An 11,619-nucleotide genomic window follows, 5' to 3' on the forward strand; every position below is an offset into this window, starting at 1 on the left:
CTTGTTCTGGAATTCCAGTCCTCCCATCTTGGGAAGGATTTCCAGAAGGTTGGGAGAAAACAGAACACGTCTTCCTTGTCCTAGAGGGTCCTTAAAACAAAACAAATTAGGGGTCAAGTTGACCAAGAGATGCTTGATTTCAAGGAGTTTTCAAATGATAAGAGTTGTGGTCGCTAGCTATTCGATTGTAAGGATTAGGAGAAAATTTCATTTTCCTTCCTTCCCTCCCTGCCTTCCTTCCTTTCTCCTTCCTTCCTTCCCTTTCCTTTCTTTTCTCTTTCTCTCTCTCTCTCCCTCTCTGTCTCTCCTTCTTCCTGAGATAGAGTCTTGCTCTGTTGCCCAGGCTGGAGTGCAGTGGCAAGATCATAGTTCACTGTCATCTCTTAACTCCTGGGCTCAAGTGATCATCCCACTTTAGCCTCCTGAGTAGCTGGGACCATAGGCATGTGCCACCACACTTTGGTAATTTTTAAATTTTTTTGTAGAGACAGGGTCTTACTGTGTTGCCCAGGCTGGTCTTAAACTCCTGGGTTCAAGCCATCCTCCTGTCTCGGCCTCCCAAAGTATTGGGATTACGGGCATGACTCACTGCACTTGGCCAAAATCTCATTTTCCTTGGCAACAGAATTGCTACCTCTTTTCCCCATCTGAGATGCATTTTTAAGAGATACTTTAAAAAGCTCCTGAGAGTGGGAAGTGAAGCCTCCCAGGCCAGCTGGAATGTCACAATAGCTGGCTTGTGGCCTTTGGGCCGTGGACTGCAGGGCTTTTGTCGGGCGTTTTGTGAGGTTGAAGCCTGTAGACAATGAAGGCAGTGGAGAAGCTGAGTGGGGCTTTGTGGGGCCGGGCGAGCAAGGGGGAGGTCCGGGCCCTGTCCTGGGGACCCATTGCCTTCTCCTGGATGCCCCATGAGGGGGCTCAGCTTTGGGGGATGGAGCATCATGTCTCCCCCCAGACTGGGATGGGGCAGTTCTGGGTCTGAGAAGTGAGGGGGAAAAACCCAAACCCACATCTTTCTCCCGATTGATGCTCAAGGAGGAGAACAGGAGCAGGCATCAGACGGAGGGGAGAGCTGTCTATCCCCCACCTGCCACCGGGCCGATTCCAGACAGCATTCCCTGTGTAACAGCAGAGTCGGGGTCCCTGGCAAGGCCGGGACTCAGCACCAGAGTCAGCCACTTTCCTTTTCCCCAAGATTATTCTTCTGGTTCTGTCTCTGATTTACTCGCTCTGGGAGAACCTTCCTTCAAGACCAATTGCCCCAGCCAGGTTTTTGTTTTGCAAATTAATCAACTAATAATAGCGCCTCCCCGCTGCTGGGAGAGGAATTCCGCATCGGGCTCAGCGTCCAGGCAGCAGAGCCCAGGGCGGGTACCCGGCCGTCCATGGGAGAGGCTCGCCACAGGCGCTTCTGAATTCAGCGAATGAAGCGGGGCAGCGGGGCAGCCAGGCAGCCGCAAGCTCCTCCCAGCTCGAAGGCTGCAGGCTCAGCTTAGATTCCAGGCTGGGGAACCAGTCCTGTCATTCTTTGCCAACCCACTCTGGGGAGACTGTGGGCCCTGGCATTTGGCCTCCCTGGGCTGGGCCTGAGGCCCTGGCCCTCTGCCCACCCAGGAATCGAATGGCTCAATGAGGGCAGCCCTAGAAGGAAATGCGGCACCCATTCCTGCCTTTTCACATTGCTTTTTAAACTGTTAACTTTATTTCTTTCTTTCTTTTTTTTGAGACGGAGTTTTGCTCTTGTTGCCCAGGCTGGAGTGCAATGGTGAGATCTCGGCTCACCACAACCTCCACCTCCCAGGTTCAAGCGATTTTCCTGCCTCAGCCTCCTGAGTAGCTGGGATTACAGGCATGCGCCACCGCACCTGGCTAATTTCGTATTTTTAGTAGAGATAGGGTTTCACCATGTTGGCTAGGCTGCTCTCAAACCCCTGACCTCAAGTGATCCGCCCGCCTCCACTTCCCAAAGTGCTGGGATTACAGGCGTGAGCCACTGCACCCGTCCGATAGTAGTTTCTTTCTTTTCATTGCAGTTCAGTATTTCATTGTAGGAGTAGACCACAATGGGTCCATTCTACCACTGCTGGGCGCTGGGGTGGTTTCCAGGTTACAGGAAATAATAGCACTGCTGTAAACAGTCTTGCACATGTCCTCTGATGCCCTTGTGCTCGCCTTGCAGTTGGAGAGGAAGCGCTGGGTCGAAGGGTGGAGGAATGTTCAGTCTTAGTAGATTCTACCAGTTCCCAAGAGTGGTTGAACCGACCTCACTCCCGCCAGGAGGCAGGAGCTTTCTCAATGCTCCACATTCTGCCAATCTCTCCCTGTCATTCTTTCTTTCCAGCTTCTGGCTTCAGGATTATTTCCTGAACTCCTCTAAGGAAAGCTTCTTTGTGGGAAGTTTAGGTTCTTGCCTGCAGTCATTTTAAATAGTTGGAGTCTCAGCTGCCCGAAGAGTCTTTTAAAATGTGAGATCCTTGCCCTGGGTGCGGTGGCCCACACCTGTAATCCCAGCATTTTGAGAGGCTGAGGTGGGCGAATAACTTGAAACCAGGAGCTCAAGACCAGCCATGGCCAGCATGGTGAAACCCCCGACTCTACTAAAAATACAAAAATTAGCCAGGCGTGGTGGCACACGCCTGTAATCCTAGCTACTCAGGAGGCTGAGGCACGAGAATCACTTAAACCTGAGAAGCAGAGATTGCAGTGAGCCGAGACTGTGCCACTGCACTCCAGCCTGGGTGACAGAGTGAGAGACTCAGTCTCAAAAAAGAAAAAAAAAGTGAGATCCTCTTCCTTCCCTGCTTAGAGTTCTCCAGGGCTTCCCACAATTTTTTACAGTAAAACCCCAGCCTGCACCCCAGGCCGTGGCTCCTGCCTGCCCCTCTCCTTTTTGCCCACCAGCGGCCCCTCTGTCACTGGCTGTAGTTCCACTGACCTTCTTTTGAGTCCTTAAACACAAACACACCAAACTCATTTCCGACTGTTTGCTGTGCCCTATTTCCTCTGCTGAGAAATGCCCTTCCCCAGGTCTTTGCGAGGGACTCTTTTTTTTTTTTATTTTGAGACAGGGTCTCGCTTTGTTACCCAGGCTGGAGTGCAGTGGGACAATCATTGCTCATTGCATCCTAGACCTCCCAGGCTCAAGCAATCCTCCCACCTCAGCCTCCTGAGTAGCTGGGACCACAAGCGCATGCCACCACACCAAGTTAATTTTAAAATTTTTTTGTAGACATCGAGTCTTGCTATGCTGCCCAGGCTGGTCTCAAACTCCTGGGCTCAAGTGATCCTCCTGCCTCAGTCTCCCAAAGTGTTGGGATTATAGGCGTAAGCCACCATACCCAGCGGGACTCCATGACATACATACCATCTTGGTTCAACTGTCACCTATCAGTGATGTTTTACCTGACATAAAGAAATTTGGGGGCTCGGTGCAGTGGCTCATGCCTGTAATCCCAGCACTTTGGGAGACTGAGGTGAGTGGGTTGCTTGAGTTTAGGAGTTTGAGACCAGCCTGGGCAACATGGTGAAACCCCATCTCTACAAAAAAAAATACTAATAAATTAGCCGGGTGTGGTGGCTAACTTTTTTTTTTTTTTACTGTGGAGTTTTGTTCTTGTCACCCAGGCTGGAGTGGTGCAATGTCACGATCTCAGCTCACTGCGACTTCCGCCTCTCGGGTTCAAGCGATTCTCCTGCCTCAGCCTCCTGAGTAGCTGGGATTACACGCGTGTGCCATCACGCCTGGCTAATTTTTGTATTTTTAGTACAGACGAGGTTTCGCCATGTTGACCAGGTTGGTCTTAAACTCCTGACCTCAGGTGATCTGTCAGCCTCGGCCTCCAAAGTGCTGGGATTACAGGCGTGAGCCACAGCGCCCGGCAAAAACAGAAATTTGGAATAAACAAAAATATTATTTTTAAAGGTTACTGATGTCTTCAATGGAAAACTAAGCATTATTTGGAGAAGAGGGTTCCTGCTGTCTAACTCCAGCCTTTCATCACCTTTGTGCTATCTTAGGGTGCTCTAAGTCATAGAGAACCTATGGCAATGCAACCAATTCCTGCCTATGGACACGCAAATAAATTTCATGGGGGAGGTTCCATTGGCTTCCCTTCCCCACTGTGGAAGAAGCCAGTTTGGTGTCTATTTGCATCCTGATCTAGACATGTATCTGTTCTTTCTTCTCCTTTGAACTGGTTGTAACCTCTGCCTGGTTCCCTCACTAATAATGAGTTAATAAAATCTTTAATACAGATTCATCATTTTATTTATTTATTTATTTATTGGAGATGGAGTCTTACTCTGTCATGCAGGCTGGAGTGCAGTGGCGTGATCTCATCTCACTGCAGTCTCCGCCTACTGGGCTCAAGCAATTCTCCTGTCTCAGCCTCCCGAGTAGCTGGGATTATAGGCGCACGCCACCACGCCCGGGGAGTTTTTGTATTTTAGTAGAGACGGGGTTTCACCATGTTGGCCAGGCTGGTCTTGAACTCCTGATCTCAGGTGATCCGCCCGCCTCGGCCTCCCAAAGTGCTGGGATTATAGGCATGAGATTCATCATTTAAAATCTTTTTGAGGCCAGGCATGGTGGCTCACACCTGTAATCCCAGCACTAGGGTCTCACTCTAGTCCTCCAGGCTGGAGTACAGTGGTGCAATCACTGCTCACTATAGCCTTGACTTCCCGGGCTCAGGTGATCCTCCCACCTCAGCCTCCTGAGTAGCTGAGACTACAGGCATGCGCCACCATGCCCAGCTAATGTTTTATAGTTTTAGTAGAGACAAGGTTTCACCATGTTGCCCAGGCTGATCTTGAACTCCTGGGCTCAAGCCATCCCCCGCTGCCTCAGCATCCCAAAGTGTTGGGATTACAGCTGTGAGCCCTCGCACCCGGCCTAAAATCTATGTTGCCTTTTTTGAGGATGATCTTTTCACACTGACCTCCCCATCAGAGGTCCTCTCAGGCTCTCTGTATCTCACCACTCTGTTTCATTTTCTTCTGAGCCTGATTATTATCTGAGATTATTTTGTTCTTCTATTTCTTTACTTATGGTTTTTTTTTTTTTTTTTTTTCTCTTGGCCATTGTGCATAGTAGGCACTCAAAAGAAATATAACGAGTGGGCGGGACTCGGTGGCTCACGCTTCTAATCCCAGCACTTTGGGAGGCCGAGGCGGGTGGATCACGAGGTCAGGAGTTTAAGACCAGCCTGGCCAAGATGGTGAAACCCCATCTCTACTAAAAATACAAAAATTAGCCGGGCGTGGTGTTGTGTGCCTGTAATCCCAAGCTACTTGGGAGGCTGAGGCAGAGAACTGCTTAAACCGGGGAGGCGGAGGTTGCAGTGAGCTGAGATCGCGCCACTGCACTCTAGCCAGGGTGACAGAGCGAGACTCCGTCTCAAAAAAAAAAAAAAAAAAAAAGAAATATAATGAGCGAATGAAGGTAGATGAGGCAGCAGCTGGGCGGTGCATGTCCCCACCCCCTTCCCTCCTCTCCCGCAGGGCCGTCTGTCTTGCCTGTGTTCAGCCCACGGTGTTCCCATGGAGCCTCTCCTTCAGGTCAGACACGGACAAGCCAAGCTCTGCAGCAGAAGTTTTAACAGGTGAATCAATCACACTTTTATGGTTGGCATCAGTCTTTGGGTATTTCCCCAATGAGCAGACTGAGAACCAACCTGCTGGGTGACACTGGGCAACTTTGGAAGCGAGAAAGCCTTCCAAAGCCTTCACCAAAGCGTGGATTTCAGGCTGTCATTCTCCCAACAAGGAAGCAGCATTCCTGCAGGCCGAGTGCTGGAGCTCACGTGGCTAGCTGGGCCTGGCATCCTCTGACTCAGAGCTTAGTGCTTGTTTCAATAATTAAAAACCAGCACAGGGAGCGTGTGTCGTGTGCCGGGCCTGTCTTGGGGGATTTGTATCTATTAACTCATTCTAACAAGACTTTTAGATGATGACGCGAAGTCCAGAGGAGTGAGTGACTTGTCTAAGGTCCCATAGCAATGAGTAGCAGAGCCAGGATTTCACCCTCCAGCGCCCCTGCACTTAGCCACCCCGCAAACAGATGACACTGTGGGAGTAACATGTCTTTGTTGAGCGCTTACTCTGGGCTTGGCCCTATGCTGAGGGTTCACATGCATCATCTCATTTCATCTCCTTTTTTTTTTTTTTCTGAGACAGAGTCTTGCTCTGTTGCCCAGGCTGTAGCGCAGTGGTGTGATCTCAGCTCACTGCAACCTCCGCCTCCCAGGTTCCAGTGATTCTCCCGCCTCAGCCTCCTGAGTGGCTGGGACTACAGGCGTCCACCACCACACCTGGCTAATTTTTGTGGGTTTTTTGTTTTTTTTTTTTCTGAGACAGAGCTTCGCTCTTGTCGCCCAGGCTGGAGTGCAGTGGCACAACTTTGGCTCACCACAACCTCCGCCTCCTGGGTTGAAGCGATTCTCCTGCCTCAGCCTCCCGAGTAGCTGGGATTATAGGCATGAGCCACCACGCCTGGCTAATTTTTGCATTTTTAGTAGAGACGGGGTTTCGCCATGTTAGCCAGGCTGGTCTCGAACTCCTGACCTTGTGATCCACCCTCCTCGGCCTCCCAGAGTGCTGGGATTACAGGCGTGAGCCACCGCGCCCGGCCCAATTTTTGTATTTTTAGTAGAGGCGGGGTTTCATCATGTTGGCCAGGCTGATCTTGAACTCTTGACCTCCAGTGATCTGCCTGCCTTTGCTTCCCAAAGTGCTGGGATGACAGGCGTGAGCCACCATGCCCAGCCCTCATTTCATCTTCTTGATGTCAGTGAAGCGGGGGCTATTTTTGTGCTACAAGGTTCAGGAGTCTCCAACACTATCTTCACTATTGACAGCAACTTCAAGTTCAAGGGAGCCCAATACCACCTTCAGGTTTGATAATTTACCAGAAGGACCCATAGAGCTCAGAAAAGCTGTGTTACTTATGGTTAAATGCCATGGGTTAAAATCAGCCAAGGGAAGAGGTGTACGGGGCGCAGTACAGGAGATACCCAGGGGCAAGCTTCTGTTACGGGATCTCTGGGGTGTCATTTTTCTGGCCGGAAACCTCTGTGGCCGCTGGCACCTTTGCCTGAGTTCTTGGAGTTCTTGTCCTGTGTCCAGGAAGAATGAGGTACACAGACAAGTGAAGAGTGAAGAAGGGGAAGAGTTTTATTTAGCGTTAGAACAGCTCAGAGGAGCGGGTAGCTCCTCTCTGTAGGCAGGTCTTCCCACGGAGTGTTCAGCTCTCAGCAGAGAGGAGGCCCTGGAGAGGGTGGCTTCTCTCCACAGGCAAGTCTTTCGGACGTCTCTGCAGGTCTCTGCAGCTCTCAGCAGAGTGGTTAGCTTTTCTCTGCCCACTGGTCGTCCCACCCTCTACTGCTCTCAGCAGAGAGGGTACTCAACTCATCCCATCGCCTCTCTGCCCTCGTCTTCCTCTGGCCGTCCTCTGCCTGGCTTTGGCTGTGCCCTGGGCTTTTATGGACCTCAGAGGGGAGAAAGTGTGTGTGCTGATTGGTCCATGGGCAGCTATGGGCCAGCCGGAAAGAGGCACCACGAGTCCCTACTCCAGTCCGGGGGACTGGCAGCCCGGCCTGCAGCCTTCAGGCCCTCCCTGGCCCGCAGGTGGGGCCTTATTGGGGACCTGCCCCCTTCCACCCAGGAATCAATCGGCCTCCCACTGCCATTCATGGCTCACAGGCTTGGCCCCAAACCCCCTAAGAGATCTGAGCAGGCCCCTAGAGTGGAGAGAGGCCAGGCAGCAGAAGACACCCCTGAGCTTGCAGAGACTTGGTGGGGGGGGGTCCTTCCTGGGGTCCCCGAGGGTGCAGGCTGCAGAGACACCCAGCTCCTGGGCCTGGGAAGGCAGCGCCGCTGCACCCGGGAAGGCAGATCCTGCCTGCTCCTAGCCCTCCCCCAAGAGCACAGGGAGGTTCCGATCCACAGCTGCAGTTTGGGCAGCTGTAGCCCCATCCAGGAGGGTGGGGCTCCTGCCTGCTCCACAGAGCAGGAGGCCTGGGTCTGCAGCTGCGGTTTGAGAGGTTGCCGAGGCACCCAAGGAGTTCCCGTCCCAACTCAGAAGGGGCGGGGCTCCCACCGGCTCCATAGAGTGTTCGACCCCAGCCACACCTCCCCGCTGCAGCCAGTGTGATGGCAGCAGCCACTGCCACCACTTCTAGGTGCCCTTTCCTCGTGGGGTTGTACAGACGGGGCCAGCTTCTCTCAGCAGCGATGAGTGACAATACATACAGAGTATGCAGACCTGAGAAGAGCTCCTGAGCCTTCCTATCCAGAAGGTTTACTGGAGGTCAGTTGCATAGCCATGGCTGACTACCCACGTGGCTGACTTTAGTCTTTTTTAAATTTTTATTTTGTTTTTAATTTTTTGAGACAGAGTCTCGCTCTGCCATCCAGGCTGGAGTGCAGTGGTGCGATCTCTGCCCACTGCAGCCTCCACCTCCCAGGTTCAAGCGATTCTCCTGCCTCAGCTTCCCGAGTAGCTGGGATTACAGGCACCCGCAACCACGCCCAGCTCATTTTTGTATTTTTAGTAGAGACGGGGTTTCACCATGTTGGCCAGGCTGGTCTCGAACTCTTCACCTCAAGTGATCTGCCTACTTCGGCATCCCAGAGTGTTGGGATTACAGGCGTGAGCCACTGCACCTGGCCTGACTTTAGTCTTGAGCCCCTCCAGAGGCTGAGCTGATACCACATGGTCCAAGGCCACCAGCATTAATCACGTTTTCAGCAAAGGCTATACGGCATGGCCCAATGCCCCAGGTAAACAGACACTCTTTTTTTTTTATTTTAAATTTTTACTTATTTATTTTAGAGATGAGGGGGGTCTCGCTATGTTGCCCAGGCTGGTCTTGAACTCCTAGACTCGAGTGATCCTCCTGCCTCAGCCTCCCAAAGTGCTGGGATTACAGGCATGAGCCACCACACCCAGCCACAAAGACACTCTTAACAGGCAAAACATTCCAAGGGCTTAGAATTTACTTCCCAGTTGCTTTCACCCAGGAGGGGCAAAGGGCCAATTCTTTGGACCCAAGTTAATTATTTACTGCACATGTGCCCATTTTGCAGAAAAGGAAATGGGGTCTTGGAGAGATTAAATGACTCGCCCCAGGTCACATAGGTTGATCCAGGGTCTAAGCCCTGATCATCCAACTCCAGGGCCCAGGTGCCTTGTGTTCTTCCTGGTGGCTTAAATGTCTCTGTTGAGAGAGAAATTAGCCCAGGAGACAATATTATTCCATATTCCCATTTCTTCAGTTGTAGAATAATTCTAGTGTGTGTGTGTGTGTGTGTGTGTGTGTGTGTATTTCAGAGACAGGGTCTTGCTAGGTTGCCCAGGCTGGAGTGCAGTGGCATTCACAGGCATGATCATCGCACACTAAAACCTCAACTTACTGGGTAAAGGCGATCCTGCTGCCTCATCTTCCAGAGCAGCTGAGTCTACAGATGTGCACCACTGTGCCCAGCTTGGAGTATATTTAACTTAAGCTCTCTATCAACTCTGGGCAGGGCTCTATTGGGGGAAATAGGTTACATCCAACAGGATTCCACTTCCTGTGGCTGAACAATCTCACGATGCTGTTGTTTTTGTGATTACAGAAAACTCCAGTGTTCTGTGCTGGAGTACTTGGGATGAAAACATGTGCCTAACCCATATTTAGCACGCCTCTGTGGATGCCACGCACAGGGCAAAGTGTTGGGGATGCCATGGTGAACAGGTTAGACATAACTCACGCCTTTTCCTGGAGCTTGTAGTTTATGTGTCATGGGGGAGAAGGAAAAAGACAAATCTCTGGGTCACGGCTTCTCTTATTCTCCAGCTTCAGGGCAGGCCAGGCTCCAGCCACAGCCCTTTGCTGGACAGATACTGAGCAGTTGCTGGCCAACAGGCACTGGTCCATGGGAGGACCCTGGGGATAGAGTGGTCAACAAGGCAGACATGGCCCCTCTCCTTCCTGAGCTTCTCTTTGCCTCAGTGCGAGACAACCTTATCTCCATCTATCCTCACTCGAGTAGAGGTATACAGAAATCTCACGAACAACTAGGTAACATATTCCCAACAGTGATTCAAGTCAGGAAGGAAAGAGACACAGGACCAGGGTAGAGAATGGGTAGGGGTGGTCAGTGAGGACCTCCCAGAGGAGGTGACATTTAAGCTGAGACCTGCAGATGAAGAAGAGCTAGCCACATGAAGAGTTGGGAATGGTGTTTCAGGCAGAGGGAACAGTATGTGCAGAGGCCCTAAGGTAGAGAAAAGACCAGCTTGGCTCAGGAACACATGGATTGTGGAAGTGTTTGGATTTTATTCCAAGGGTAGTGGGGAGCCATTGAAGGTTCTGAGAAGGGACTGACATGATCTCATTTCCATTTTAAGATCCCTTGTGGCTGCCGTGTCAAGAATGGACTGGGGCGGGATGGGCAGAGGCTGGGGTCAGGGGTGACCAGGACATTGCACACTGCCTCTCCCCTCTGGTCTGGGCGCAGGCTGTGCTCTCTGCCTGGAGCGGTCAGCAAAGCTGCAGAATTCCATGGCTGAGCCAGTTTGCCCTTACTCTACCTTTTCTTTTTTTTTTTTGAGATGGAGTCTTGCTCTGTCACTTAGGCTGGAGTGTAGTGGCGCCATCTCGGCTCACTGCAGCCTCTGCCTCCCGGGTTCCAGTGATTCTCCCGCCTCAGCCTCCTGGGTAGCTGGGATTACAGGTACACGCCACCATGCCCTGCTAATTTTTGTATGTTTAGTAGAGATGGGGTTTCGCCATGTTGGCCAGGCTGGTATTGAACTCCCGACCTCGTGATCCACCTGCCTCGGCCTCCCAAAGTGCTGGGGTTACAGGCGTGAGCCACCGTGCTCGGCCCCAGCCCGTATTTTTTAAAGTACATGTGAGTATCCCATATCCATGTCAAGCAGATTCAGGGGAGACCTCCCAGTTTCTCCACCAGCTCTCCTAGACAGTGGGAGGCTGTGTCCACAATGAAGCCCTGAGGCCTGTAGGAGTCAGACATACGTCTCATACCTGCAGAGGAACACAACATTGGGTTCATTATTGATTCAGTGTCATGTGTATTCTAACATTTACTCGATTTCTCTAATACTCCGTCTGGCTCTGTGATGGGCTGGAAAATGATGGTGGGGAGTTTGGGCCGCTGGTCCTGCTGCTCTGTTCCTGGATAAGTCCTTTCATCTCTGGATGACAGTAATTATTATTATCATAAGAGCTGTCACCTTTAGGCAAGTGCTCTGCAGTGATCACCCTGTAAAGACTTTTATATGCGTTAACTCATTAAAGTCTCACATCTTATGAAGTCCCATCACTGCCATCATCACCACCATCGCCACCATTACCACCACCACATCACCACCACCATCACCACCATAGTCACCATCACTATTATTGCCATCATCACTGTCACTAGCACCAATACCACCATCATCACTACCACCATCATTACCACCACCATCGACACCATAATCACCATCATCATATCACTATTATCACCATCATCACTACCACGAATAACACCATCACCAGCACGATCATCACTGTGACCATCACTACCACGGTTGTCACCATCACCATCATGATCACCACCATCACCACC

This window comes from Pan troglodytes, chromosome 1, assembly GCF_028858775.2.
Source record: "Pan troglodytes isolate AG18354 chromosome 1, NHGRI_mPanTro3-v2.0_pri, whole genome shotgun sequence".
NCBI classification, from domain to species: domain Eukaryota; kingdom Metazoa; phylum Chordata; class Mammalia; order Primates; family Hominidae; genus Pan; species Pan troglodytes.